The sequence below is a fragment of the Mesoplodon densirostris genome, chromosome 3, assembly GCF_025265405.1.
Source record: "Mesoplodon densirostris isolate mMesDen1 chromosome 3, mMesDen1 primary haplotype, whole genome shotgun sequence".
In the NCBI taxonomy this organism is placed as follows: domain Eukaryota; kingdom Metazoa; phylum Chordata; class Mammalia; order Artiodactyla; family Ziphiidae; genus Mesoplodon; species Mesoplodon densirostris.
The window spans coordinates 129,603,249-129,617,427 of NC_082663.1; the positions used below are offsets into that span (position 1 = coordinate 129,603,249).

Consider the following 14,179-nt stretch of genomic DNA (forward strand, 5'->3'; position numbering starts at 1 on the left):
ACAGGCTGCCGGCAGCTGTGAGGGACACGAGTTCAGCCAAAGCCCGTGCAGAGGGCTGCCAAGAGTTTCTTCTTTTCATTTTTCCAAGTCCTGCACTTTGGGCTGGGCACAGTGTCATCCTCATGTTTCCTATTACTTTACAAGGCTCGGCATCAAAGCTCCAGCCGTGCAGGCCCTTTGATGTCTGAGCCGAGCCCGCCTCTGCCTTTGGGAGAAGCATCTTTGCTGAGGATCAAGAGGGGAGTCAAACTGAGATGGTCCCCAGGCCTTCCCTGCCCAACGTGTTCCCCTGGCTCCACTTCTCACTGAGACCGAAGGCTCCTGGAGGAGAGTGGAGGGACCATCACGGCCTGACCAAGACCCCTGTGATCGAGCCCAGAGGGGACACAGAGACCCAGAGAAGGCAAGGGGCTACCCCAGGCCACACAGTGATTTGGTGAAGCGCTCTCTTGCAGGTGGAGCAGACACTGTTGGAGGGGATTCCAACTGGATCGGTGGAGACCAGTGGCCCCTTGGTTGTTGGTCTCTCACTTTCGCACTTTGCTTCCTAGAAACTTTCTGGTACTAACACCCTGCAGCTGAGGCGGGTGGTTCAGTGAAGGTGTCTGCAGTCACCCTGCCGGGGTTCAAATACTGGGCTCATCCCTTTTAGCTGTGTGACCTTGGTCAAGCTACTTAACTCCTTTGAGCCTCAACTTTCCCCTCTGTAGAATAGAATAAAGACAATTCCTACCTCAGAGGGTCCTTGTAAGGGTGAAATGAGAAGATTCAAGAAAGTACTTAGCGGGCTTTCCTGGTGGCGCAGTGATTAAGAATCCACCTGCCATTGCAGGGGACGCAGGTTCGAGCCCTGGTCTGGGAAGATCCCACAGGCCGCAGAGCAACCAAGCCCACTGAGCCTGCGTGCCTAGAGCCCCTGCTCCGCAACAAGAGAAGCCACTGCCATGAAAAGCCCACACACAGCAACGAAGGGTAGCCCGCACTCGTCGCAACTAGAGAGAGCTCGTGCGCAGCAACGAAGACCCAACTCAGCCAAATTAATTAATTAATTAAAAAAGAAAAAGAAAGTACTTAGCACAGTGGCTGATACAGAGTCTCATATTACTTGTTGATGATAAAAAGACTGGGGAAGGGCTTTCTAAGGAGAGGGGGCTAGTATGAAGTAGACTTGCTAATACAGGTCTCCACTCCTGCCCAGTGGTGCTCTAAGGAGGCGCTGGAGCCATCACTGCCCTCCAGGGAATTAGGTTCTTCTCTGCTCCTCTCCCAACTCCCCACCTCCAATTCCAAGGCTCTCTTCTGAGCTTCAGCTGGGGGGTGTGGATGGGGAGAGGGTGCCAGGCCTGGGGTGGGGGCACCAATGGGGTCTGGGCCGGGAGGCCTGGGGGAGGGTTTGTGGGAGGATGTGGCCCTGCAGCCCCGCTCCCCCCTCCCCCCGCAATGCAGCCCTGACTCCAGGAGGCAGCCAGAGTGGGAAAGGAGGGGCGGTTTCCTGGCACAGCCGAAAAGGTCTGGATTTGACTTGGAAACACATTGAGAAGTCCCTGGCGGCTGCCTCCACAGAAACAGCCTCTCTGAAGTTGAGACCGGACTGGGGAGGCTGTTTTGTATAAAGGGGCTCCGGGGACCTCAGCGATGGAGGATGGGCTGAAACCTCTCCCCCAGAATTGCAACACACACGGACGGGCAGACGGAACCGCTGCACTTCCCAAGGGCCTGCCCTGGGGGTGGGAGAATTCCATCCTCGAGCCGATGCCAGCAGGGGACCAAGGACTGAGCCAGGGAGGGAGGGACCCTGCCCCTGGGAGCCCACTGATGGGGAAGGAGAGAAGCACCTTCTCAGGTAGCCTCAAAACTTATCCCTTGTTGCCACCTTACTGGCTTTTGGTCATATCTGAGTTTAGCCTGTGATTTTATTATATAACTTTTTTTTCTTTAAATTGACTCACTTTTAAAAACTTGAATACATTTCTTTAAAAAGGAACTTTGTATTTGCTACTGTAAATGGAAGACTTGTATCACTTGTTATACAGAGTAACCATATAAATAAAGTACAATAAACAATGTTAAATTCTAGCTAGAGCCTGAGACTTGCTTTCTTTGATAAAAAAAAAAAAAAAAGGTAGGGGGAGATAAGCAGGTATGAGAGCTGTGTTAACGACAGGCTAACACCCGACTAAGACTTTCTCCTTGATTAGTGCTGCCAGATAGAATACAAGATGCCCAGTTAAATTTAAATTTCAGATAAACAATGACTCATATTTTAGTATAAGTATGTCCTAACTATTGCATAGGTCATACTTAGACTAAAAAAAAATTCTTTGTTGTTTAACTGAAATTCATATTGAACTGGGCATTATGTATTTTTATTTGCTAAATCTGGCAACCCTATCCTTGATGAGTTATTCTTTTATCCTTTTAAAAGAATAACTTTCTCACTCCTGAGAGATTAGATGTTTGCATGTGGTGTCCCTATACCACCAAAAATAATCTTGAGAAAAACTGTTCTGATTCAAGGTGGAGTTAGAGCAACAAAACACACTAGTGTGGGAATTTGGAGGTGGGGAAGAGCATTGCAGTTGGGGGAAATTTTGAAAGACTCCCCAGAGGAGAGGGAGGCACTGGGGCTGGACTCTACAGGGGGCCAGTGAGTGCAGGGCAGCGGTCTTGCTGGAGTTCTGAGCACCCCTCCCCCCATCGGCCAGGGCTTGAGCGACAGAGGACACTCCTCAGGGATCAAGTCCTGACTCTGCTCTCAGAGGACAGAGGGGCTTGTGCTGGCATGACTGTGGCTTGTGAGTATGAGTGACTATGTGTGTTTGCCCAAACCACACCCTCTCAGGGCACCAAAGGGCTTTTGAGGGCCTCTCCTCTACCACCACCCCCAGTCCCTGCCCGCCCTATGTGGAAATCTGAAACTTGCTTGTATTTCTCCAGTGATGGGGCACTCACTACCTCCTAAGGAACCTCTTTCATCGTTAGGCGGGTGGATTGTGAGAAAGTTCTTCCTTAGCATGAACAGAAATCTGCCTTCCTGTGGACTCACTCTGACCCTCTGAACAAAGTGTTCCCCTCTGCCCCATGACGGTCCTTCAGAGGCTTGTCATCCATAATGATAGCCCGCTGGAGTCTGAATAGACCCATTTCTTTGAAGCGCACCCTTTATGGCTTGGTTTCTGGCTTCCCCATTTGTAGGGAAATGCCTGCGTAGCCCTGACTTGTGTACAGGCAGGGAGCAGGGAGGAGGCTGTCTGTGGGGAATGCTGGGAGCTGAGGCGAGGACAGACCAGGACAGGGAGGGAAGTTCCTTTCTTGCAGATGTTCAGCCTCCCAGAGCTGCAGGAGAGTGCTGGAGCCCTGGGCTCCGTTCCCTGTTCAGTCCCTAACTTGCTGTGTGGCTTCAGACAAGTGCCCTCTCCTTTCTGGGCCTCTGCTCCCTGCCTTATGCACTGTGAACGGCTTGGCCTATTCTTACAAGTAAAAATATCTGTGCCAGTTCTGATCGACTGGTGCTGTGCTGGCTTGGATTTCTGTGATAAGAAGGATTCTGAGGCAACGTCTGGATCCAGAGGGAAATCAGGCCATGTGTAGGCAGTGGCATAGTAGTCCAGACCCAATAGTAGCCGCATAGACCCAATTGTGGCCTTGAGGGGGCTGCCAGCTCTGGCAGTGCCTGGCTCTGGAATGACAAAGCAGGACAAAACGAGGTGCTTGGTGAACTCAGATATGGGGCAGTGGCCGTCCCTGCTGGAAGGAGGAAGGTAACTTGCATGATTATGCTCGCCTTGGCCCTGTCTTTCTCCAGCCTGCAGACTATCACACATGTGTCAGCCCACGCCCTGCCACCCAGAGGGCCGGAGGACAGAGCTGCTCTGTTGAATCCTATGAGCAGGCCAAGTCTCCCGGCTTGAGGGTGGTGTGGAAGGCGGCATGGGAGGCTGGTGGGGTGGGGCGCAGGGAGTGCAGATGGGGCTCCTCTGCCAGGGGGCAGGTCTTTAGGAAACAAAAACACGGGTCAGAGCTGGGGCTTGGTTTCCACACAAAGGGGCTTTCTCCCCTTCTCTGCCCTGCAGGGCCAGGAGGCTGGAAAAGGGGAGAGCCCAGACTCTGAGTATCTCAGAGGGCTCAGATTGAATTTCCAAGCTGGGTAAAATCTCTACAAATCGACAAGTCCTTCCTCCAGCCTGCAGAGAGGCTTTCCTGACAGATGGCATCTCTTACTTTGCAGATGGTCAAAGAAGGGGGTCCTGCCAAATCCCTGTCTCTCTCCTTTTGACCCCTGTTCTGCGGCCATCTCACCGTGTGACCTTTGTCAAGTTCCTTCCCATTTTTCTGGGCTTGAGTTTCCCCAACTGTTTGAGGAAGGACTTGGACAGACAGTCTCTAAAAGCCCTGCCAGGTCTCACATTTACAGACTGCGCATCATTTCAACAGATGCATCACATCATTTCAACAGTGATGAGGATGAGGATGAGGAGGATGAACTCTTACAGTTTACAGAGCATTTCCCTATTTCCCACTTAGTTTATCTTGCAACAACCGGGTGGTTAGTAAGGTGGGCGTGGTGAGTGCTATTCCCCTAATTTTTTTTCAGATGACAGATGCTCAGAGAGGGCAAAAGGGTCATTCAAGTTCACACAGCAAGGTAGTGGCTGAGCCAGGGCTCCCATGGCTGTGTCCAGACCTCCATCCATGTGAAACACTGGTTTGCACGCTCCCACAGTGTGGGAGACATGGGGCCTGGGTCGGAATGGGCACAATTGCTTCACTTGTCTGTTTTCCATGTGGATTTCTATGTAGGTAATATTTTGAGGAAAAAATATTTGTGTCTAAAAAAGAATTGAAAGACCATGCTCTTCCGGGCGTTCTCAGATGGCAGCTGGAAAGGACCCGCTTCTCAGCTGCATAAGCTCTGGGTTGGGTTTAGGTAAGAACTTCATGCGTCTAATGGAAATGAAGGCGATTTGCACAGTTTTTAGCATGTGATGGCATTTGGGTGGAAGTTGGAAATTTTCACAACACAGAGAACCACAAGGTATGAAAATGTCAGCATCACAAAGTGTTAATGCTGGAAGGATTTTTAGAAAACATCTGGCTCATGCATCCCTCCCTGACCTTTACTGAGGGGAAACTGAGGCCCAGAGAAGGAAAGGGGTTTGGCCCAGGTCACACAGCATCAGAGACAGAGACAGGACCAGAACTTGGGTATCCTGACTTCCCAGATATTTTCAGCATAGGCCACTTTCTGGGGAGGCAACAGAGTGGAGGGGCTGGGGAGGGGGAAGAAACAGAAGGGGCTGCAGGTCTGGGGACAGTCAGACAAGAGGTATGTAGGGCCCAGCCGCCTGCTGATAAGAGACCCACAATGCCATTCCAAAAGGATATTTTATCAAGATGTAATTTTTCTCACCGCAGACACTATTTTCTTTCTCGTGCAGACCAGGCTGGCCTTCGCGATAAGGCGCCCAGACATGTTCACACTGAGGCAGCCAAAACATGAGGCAGGAGGAAAAAAATTCCCTTCTTAATCTCCCCCCAACCCTAGCCCACTCCCCCCTCATTTCCTCTCATTCTCTCCAAGTTCTCATGCCCCCCCCCCACCCCGCCCCGACTCCCTACCCTCCCCGCCCCACGGCTGGCTGGCCTCTTCCTGCCTTCCAGTAAGTCAGCCCAAAGGAGTCAGGAAGGTATGTGGCCTGAGGAGGTCAAAGGAGAGAAGCGCGGAGGGGCCTCCCCTGGGAAAAGAGGCCCAGGCCACAGGCTCTCCGCAACGTGCAGGGGTGGGTGGTGAGGGGAGGGCTTCCCCTGCAGCCTTCCCCCACCGTCCCAATCCTTGCAGATGGAACGCAGAGCTCTCTCTGGTTTGGGGGTTTGAGCTGGAGGTGATTAGAGCTTCCTCCACCCAAAGATTCCCTACTCCTTGACCCCCACTTCTGACCTCCTAATTCAAGGACTGATGGGAATTACTGGGGAAGGGGCTACCCTGCCTACTTCCATCTAAACCCCCCAGATTTAAGAGATCTGGCCAGGCAGGAAATCTGGGACCCCCAGTCATGGCTGGACCAGTTCCTTCTGCTCTCTAGGCAGTCCAGACCTCAGTTTCCCCATCTGCCCCTGCAGGGGGTTGGACTCAGATGCCCTGGCCCTGAAATTCTACTTCTGGCTTTTTCAGAAGACGATGTTCTATCCCAGGCCGCCTGGGCGCTTGGCAAGTTGGTTGCATGGCCCCCGTGTATCAGTACCCCGCCCCTGCTCTGCTCAGGAAGTCCACCCCGCCCTCCACATCTGGATGGAATTTACCCCCCAAAGCAACTCAATTACTGGTGATTTGATCAGGATGGCTCATGTGTCAGAGGGGGCCCTGGTGAATGTTGCTCTGCCAGAGATGAGGGTTCCTCATCCCTGTGATCCACCCCTCTCACAGCCCCGGGGGGCCTTCCTTTGGCCCCTGAAGACACAGGGCCTGGTGAGCAGTGTCCTGCTGAGCAGGAGACTCAGAATCAGCTGCCACGTCCTGCTCTGTCCCAGGCCCCTGATTCCTTCAAGACCCAGATTGACGCACAAAGGCTGAAGGGTGAAGGAAGGCGGTGTATCAATTTTACACCAGTCGGTACAGCCAAGTGTCCACTCAGTGGTGCCTGTGAGGGTGGCAACCCTTGTGAACCCTCTTTACAATCTGACCGCTAGCAGGGCAGCCTGGAAAGTAAGGGCTGCTGCTCACTTGCAGGGCTGCGATAGTGAGGATTTGGGAACCGAGTGTGGTGTCTTGGTGTACCCTCCTTGGGGGATCAAGATAATCCCTGCCATCTTCCTGTGGCTTCTGCTAAATTGGTGAGTGGGGGGCAGTGGGCTTTGAGGTTTCCTGTTTCTTCAAGTCTGCATTTAACACCCCTTATTCTGAGCCCATTGCTCAAGAACTGTTTTCCTGGACATGGAGCCTCCCTACCCCTCACCATCCACATACAGAGGAGGGTCACCGAGCCCTACCTGTGCTCCAGGCAGTAGTGCACTGTGCCCCTCAATATAGCGACCTCCTGGGAGCAGGGACCACCAGGTTGCCATGGGAGGGACGGACTGGCCAGGACTGAAAGCACAGTGGATCAAAACCCTCATGCTTAGCAGCAGCAGGATCACATGTGAGTGCCCACTGCCTTCCAGGCGACACAGCGTTGTCACAGCTCCGCGTGGGCTGGGCTGGCCTTGCCAGGCTGGAGAAGCAGCACGCATACATGTACAGACACACCACCTCCTTCCATCAGAGAATCTCACCAGGATCAGTCCAGTGTTCAATCCAGCCCGCTCCCTCACACTGGTTAAGAGCAAAGCACAGCTGTGGGGAGGACGAAGGCTCTGAGGCCGAATCTCACTCCCCCAGAGGCTCCCACTGTCAGTGAGATGGAAAACACTGACCTAAAAGCCGGTGAGGAGGCCAGGCTGGTGCTGGGCGGGCCACGGGTGAGTGCGGCTCTGCCCCGTGCAGGTGGAGGGCTTCAGGCCAACAGGTTAGCCACCCTACCTGCCTCTTGCCATTGTCAGGTTGTCAGGAGCAAGCAGACAATGCATTTGAAATGCTAGCAAGTGCCTGGCACAGAGTAAGTGCTCCGCGAATGGCTGTTTGATTATTATCTTGTGAAATAATTAGCATCAAGACAACAACCTCTCACTTGCCTGGAAACCTTCCTACCTTACAGAACCCGGCCAAGAACTCATCGGAAGACCCCTTTCTAAAAAGCCCTCTGGGCTTCCCTGGTGGCGCAGTGGTTGACAGTCCGCCTGCCGATGCAGGGGACACAGGTTCGTGCCCCGGAAGGATCCCACGTGCCGCGGAGCGGCTGGGCCCGTGAGCCATGGCTGCTGAGCCTGCGCGTCTGGAGCCTGTGCTCCGCAACGGGAGAGGCCGCAACAGTGAGAGGCCCGCGTACCGCAAAAATAAATAAATAAATAAATAAATAAAAAGCCCTCTGAGCTGTCACCAATAAAGTGTGGCAGGTTTGTGCCCTGAAGCTCGTGGACCTTCCTCATCAGTAAACTGATGATAGAAGCGGGAGAGATGGGTGGGTGGTGGTGGTGCTAGTTCAGGTCACTAGGAGGCAGAAAGGCTTTCTGGAGGCCCAAGGATGCCAGGCCGACGTGGGTAGAGGGTCTGGGCTGGGAAGGAGGGGGAGGTTCAGGTGGGGACCAGGTTCCCGGGGGCCTTGATTGCCCCTCTGACTCATTGGCTGCTGTAGGGCAAACGGGGCTGCTGTGGGGTCACTATGGGGGAGGGACGAGAGGAAGGGGCTTCTTCCAGAAGCTGATTCTAGAGGCTGATGCGAGTCCCGGCGAGGGCCACTGACTGGCAAGGAGGCCAGTCACGGCGTGTTGGAACCTAGACAGGATTATATGCCAGGATCCATCCACAGCATAAAATTCCAGACAGGGAAATCACCACATACCTGGCAAAGCGCCCCCCTCTCGCATCCTTTATATCACATGATCTTCATAATTCAGCACAACATCTATCTCTGCTTCACAGAGAAGAACCTTAGCAATGGGACCTCACACAGCTGCTAAGGGCAGAACAAGGCCAAGAACCCAGGGCTCCAGCTCCTGCATCAGTGCTCCTTTTTAGGAAGGGTTTTGGGGGTGCTCTGCCTGCCTGCTCTATTGCGTATAGAGACATTCAGTAATAACACAGTGCTGGGAAGTCTTGTGACCAGGGTAGAGGGTGGGGCAAGGGACGACTGAGCCCCCAGAGGGTTACAAGCACTGACTCTGGACTCAGGAAATCCTGGTTGGAGGCCCAGCCCCAGTACCTACCACCAGCGTGGCCTGGGGAAGCATCAGAACCTCTCTGAGCCTCACTTTCTCCCAAAGAGGGAGGCTGGGAGGGTGTGGGCTGGTCTCCTGTGCCTGGCATGGGGCTTGGTGCAGGGTAGAAACTCAGTCAATACCATCCTAATAAACTCTTCACATTTATTATGGCCACGTACTCTGTGTCAAGCACCGTGCTAATTGCTCAACTAAACGGATGGTTAGGTAGTTGGCGAGGAGAGCCTGGACTTGAACAAGAGTGAGGGGTGAATAAACATCAGTGGGGGAAACTGCAGACCAGGAGGAAGGGGCCCTCCTCCTGGAGGGAGCTGGGGAATAGCTCACCAGCAAAGCATGCCAGCAAGCCCAGAGTCTGAAGATGCCAGTTCACTTTCCCACTCTGCCATCATCTTGCGCTGTGACTTTGGCCAAGGTCTCGCCCTCTCTGGGCCTCTGTTTTTCCTCACAGAGGACAGATGGAAGGCACAAGGGAACTGGGAGCCGAGCTGTCAGGGAGGGAGGCTCCCTCACCTGGGGCCTCCAGGCCTGTTGGGATCTGCGAGCCTGAAGGGGATTTCCTGGGGCCAGCCCAGTTTCCAGCCCTGCTGACGTCTCCCCTGGATGGGTGCCCAGAGCAGCACTCTAGTGGAAAAGGCAGGCGGGCACTCTCCCAGCCCACACCTCAGCCCTCCCTCTGGGGCTCTGGGGTCTCCCCCACCCCCTACACGAGGTGGGGAAGTGTGGGATCCCTCCTGGTGAAAGAAGAAGGCACTGCCCCCTGCCTCAAGCTCCTGATTTGCTGTGTGACTTCAGGCAAGTCCCTGCCCCTTTCTGGGCCTTGGACCCCTGTCTCTGAAATGAGGAGGGCAAAGATTTCCAAGCTCTGTTGGAACTCTGACACTCTGGGATCCTGCTGGGGGTTGAGGGGCCTGAGAAAGAGAATTGGGATAGGAGCTGGATTCCAGGGCCTTGCTCTTCCTGCTGTAGAGTGGAAGGTGGAGGGGGTGGAGGAGGGCAGTGGGAGAAAAGGAGCCCCACGGCCTCCAGGTGGCTGTAAGAGGGGGCAAGGCGAGCCTGAGGTTTTGGAAACATTTATTTTTAAGTGTCCAGTGTCACCGGGGGCTTTTTCTTTGGGTTTTGAAATGCTCCAGAAGTCAGCACTCTGCATGTGCGTGTTTGCGGAGCAGAATATGGGCTGTATTTATTCATCCTTTAGCCCGAGCCCTTAAAAATATAGACGGCTAATGTCTTCAGTATGTATGAAATATCCCATATGCTCGGAAACAAAAGGGGCTCTGTTATTAAAGTTTCATTTCCACACGCCCCCTCCCCTCCCTCCCGCCCGCCCCTGACACCCTGCCCTCCTCCCATCCCGCTCAGCCTGCTCAAGACAGAGCAGGAGCCAGGAGGCAGGCGGGCAGGGCTGGAGCCCGGGCACAGCCGGTCCCTGCGAGATTGGGCGCGGATTCCGGCTCCAGGTGAGGGGGAGTCCATGGAGGACGGGAGCAGGGTCTTCCAGGGGAGAGGGGCCTCCAGGGTCGCTGGGATGGCCAGTGGAGGAGTGGGGACCAAGGTGGCCCTTCTTGAGGGCGCCTGTGGGGCAGGGCCCCTGGCAGGGCCCGGCTGTCTGGGACGGAAATGCCCGCTCTGCTGCTAACTGAAACCACATGTGTCTCCCAGGCAGCGGGACAGAGACGCCGCCAGGCCTGGCGCTTGGGACTGCGGGGAGGAGAGACGCAGGCTGGCCCCCATTGTGTGCCCCGGGGCGGCTGGGGGGGTAGGGAGGGTCGGGGTCATTTGCATGTGTACCAGAGCGTGCGTGACTCTGATTTCTGTGTGTGTGCATGTTGCATGGGTGGGTGGTCTGTGTGTCAGGGGTGTGTGTGTGTGTAAGCATGTCTGCAGGTTGGTGGGGTGTCCCTGCTCGCAGGACCAAATGAGTCTCCCCCTTGGCCTCCTGTGGCCTGAGTCCTGGGCGGACTCCTACCTAACACCCAAAGCCTGAGAGCCCACTGGCTGCCTCCTGGGAGGGTCCTCTGGGGTGAGGGGACACCCAGCCGAGCTGATGGCGGTCCTTCCATGCTGAGACTACCCTGTAGCCACCGCCCTCCTTCCTTTTGCCTCCAGCCCAGTTCAGTCTCCTCACACACACCTGCACAACCTCTACCCCTTTCCCAGAGAGAAAGGCTGAGGCGTAGAGCAAGGGGCTGACAACAATCTCTTCTCCCACATCTGCCGTCATCTTTTTCAGAGTGCTTGTCTCCAGGAGCTTGGCATCTTCACTGTAGCCCTTGGAGGTGAGGAAACCAAGCCCAAGACAGGGGACAGCTTGCCCACGGCATGAGGGAGACAGTATGGGGGCTGTCCGAACCCGCAGGGGTCAGGGGATGACTGGGACAAGGGCTCCTTGGAAGAAGGCTGCACTCAGATTCTATGGCAAATAGGGGCACCCCACTCTGGGGGAGCTCTGTGACCTGAGTCCTGGGTCTTCTCTCCCTAAAGAGCAAGCCTTGCCGGGAGCTGGGCTCTGGGTCCTGGGGGTGGCCCTGGCACTGCCTTGCTCTGGGTGTTGGATGGGTCCCCTCCTGACTCTGGGTCTCAGTTTCCCCATCCCCACAAAGGCAAGTGTGGACCAAGATAGTATTTCCCAAAGCGTGGTGTGCACAGCACCAGCGGCTGAGGAGATGGTGCCACGGGGACTGCCAGTTTTCATTTTAACAAGGGTTGTGTGTTATTTTCACCCCCTCCATTAGGGGAAAATACATAAAAGCACCTCAAACCAGGGAGTGGATTTAAATAAAAATATAAACAACCCAAATGAATGAAGACTGAGGTCTGCTAGGAGATCCCTGGGGTCCTCTCCATTTTAGCAACAGGCCCTCTTTACATTTCTACCATTTTAAATGCTCATGAGAGTGTTGGTTCTGGCTATCTAGGACCTAAAGATGTGATCTGCTGTGTCGAACATTTTTTGGCCTCCACAGATTAGCAGCCCTGTTATTCTGTGTCACCTTGGAGTGGTGTGTGTGTGTGTGTGTGTGTGTGTGTGTGTGTTGTGTGGGAAGGGACTGGGAATGGAATGGGCAGAGCTGGGAAAAAGATCAGCCCATCCGAGGTTGAGACTAGGTGCCCAAGGTCAGAGGCAGGGAGCTGGGGAAAGAGGTTGTTCCCTGACTGACGTTTTCAAGTGCTTTGTCCTGCCTCAGCCTTGCACTGAATCGCCGGGATGGGTGGGTAGGCGAGGGGCCGCCCTAACTTCAGCCTTTCCTGTCATTCAGCCCTGGCTCCCTGGCCACTTGGCTGCATTGTATGTGCCAACCCAGGACTGGCCCAGGAAAGGTGCCCCGGGAGGATGCAGGGCATGTGGGAGGCCCCTTGGCAGAGGCCTCCTCACTCCTCCAGGCTGGGCTGCTTGGGGCTGGCACCACTGAGCATGTGCTCTTCATGCCCCTCACCCCCACCCCCCTGGGTGGCTCATTGTTGCTGTTACTGTTACTCAGGACAATGTTTGCTTTTTCATGGACCTTCATTGGTAATTTGTCTCATCACCAACCCTCTAGGCCAGCACGGCATTTCCCTGCTGCAGGAAGTGCACCTTCCCAGACTGTCTGACTTGTCTCATCCTGCACTGGGAAGAGGGCATCCAGAGGGCTCAAGGATGTGGATGGCATCCTTGGTGGGGATGAATGCATGGCCCCTTCTTGGGGAGGCAGCAAGTGCCCATGAAGGAGCCCAGGACAAGCTCCCTGACCTTTTGGGGTCTCAGTGTCCCTACCACCCCCAGGAGATATTGTCCTCAGTGAGGCTAAAGTAATTTTCTAGTTCTGTCCTAAAATGAAGCAACATCCATCTACCTCTAGAGGGTTCTTTTTCCTCTAGAAGAGTGCTTTTCTGGGGAAGGAGGTGGGGACAAACCTTGTGAGTCTGGGGAGGGACTCCCTGAGCAGGGAGGGGCCACACGGAGTCATCCATACTCCTTGAGCCCAGGTTCCCTTGTGGGCTGGACTAGCTGCCTCAAACTCTGGGGAAGCAGCTGGCTGGGGTCAGGGGCAAAGTCCCTGCTTGCAGAACTTATCACATTCGAACTGGCTTTCAGTGGCCCTGGGAACTATCAGCAGCTACACCCAAGGCCAAGGGCCAATGGAGACGTGGGCAGCCTTATGGGCATCGTTACAGAGAGATCAACTTGGCCAGGGAGTGGGAGGTGGCACTGATTAGTGGGGAGGGCACGGACTTAAAGAGCAACCTCTTCCTAAGGAAACATTCTCATCTGGAAAATGAAACTCTTCATATGACCACTGTCTGCTTAAACATGTCCCCCATGGTGGGCTCTGCCATGGGTTCCAACGGAGGCAGAGGATTCTAGTTAAACTTGGCTCATCTACCCAAAGTGATGCCCAGGGGCTCTACTTCCTTAGATTTCACCTTGATTTCTTTTTCCCGGGTTTGCTACGTGCAGAGTGTGGAGCGGTGACAGAGCAATTCACCTACAGGGTCACACCCAGATCTACTGACAGTATTTTCAGGCAAAGGAAAGCTGAAGTTTGCTCTTGGGTTAGGAAAAAAGAAAAAGGAAAGAGATCAGGTGGACCTGCACTCTGCTCCTGCTGCAGCTATGGGACCTTGCCAGGTCCCTGCATCTCTCTTAGCTTGACTTTCCTGATCTGTAAAATGGGTTGTCATGAAGAGTCAGGAGCTGATGGTACAGAAGACCTGGCAGACACTGTATCTGTAAATAGCAGCTCAAAGGTATCAGGCCTGAGGATAACTCTGCTGACTTAGGGAGGGTGTGTCCTCACCACTTCACAGAGGGGAGGGGCCCCGGAGCCCCGTGCAGTGAGATGAGGGTAAAGCACCAACTCTTTCCCAGGCCTTGGTTCTGCTGGCTCTGTGCCTTCTGGCAGGTTCCTTCACCCTCTGAGTCTCAGTTTCCTCAGCTATAAAACTGGGCCAGGGGTAGCACCTAGGGACCTCATCGGGCGGCTCTGGGGATTAAACGAGCCAACCTAAAACTCCTGGCATGTAGTAGGTTCTCAGGGAACACTACTCTAGCTGAGCAGGAACCTGGAGGCCCGAAGCCAGGTCCTGGGCTGACCTCAGGGGCCAGGCCCCTCAAAATGCTTGCTTCAAATCATCCCACTTGTCCCCAGTTGGGGCCACAGCGTTTGGAGCAGGAAGGTCAGGCAGCCAGAGGCTCTGCAGCCCTGGGAAGGCATCTCCCCTCTGGACCGGTTTCAGGTCCTGCCACAAACGCTACCAAAAACATCTCCGAGAGGGCTGCTCTGTCCCGGTCCCTGTCCCCAGGCAGAGGGCGGGCAGTAACAGTACACCTCACTGTCACGGCCAGCAGGAGTGTGGGTTGGCTTCCTACCTGAAGGATCTTGAG

At 54.5% G+C, this 14,179-nt stretch overlaps 1 protein-coding gene across 2 annotated transcripts in view; it reads left to right on the plus strand.

The window, feature by feature from the left end:
• The first annotated feature begins 10,182 nt into the window (after positions 1–10,182).
• Positions 10,183–14,179, plus strand: part of SYNPO (synaptopodin) — a 54,045-nt gene continuing 50,048 nt past the window's right edge. The window contains exon 1 of one of the 2 annotated variants that reach the window (XM_060093657.1): positions 10,183–10,271. The gene's annotated coding sequence lies outside the window, so the exon portion shown is untranslated. The remainder of the gene's footprint in view (positions 10,272–14,179) is intronic. The other variant, XM_060093658.1, reaches the window with a different exon arrangement.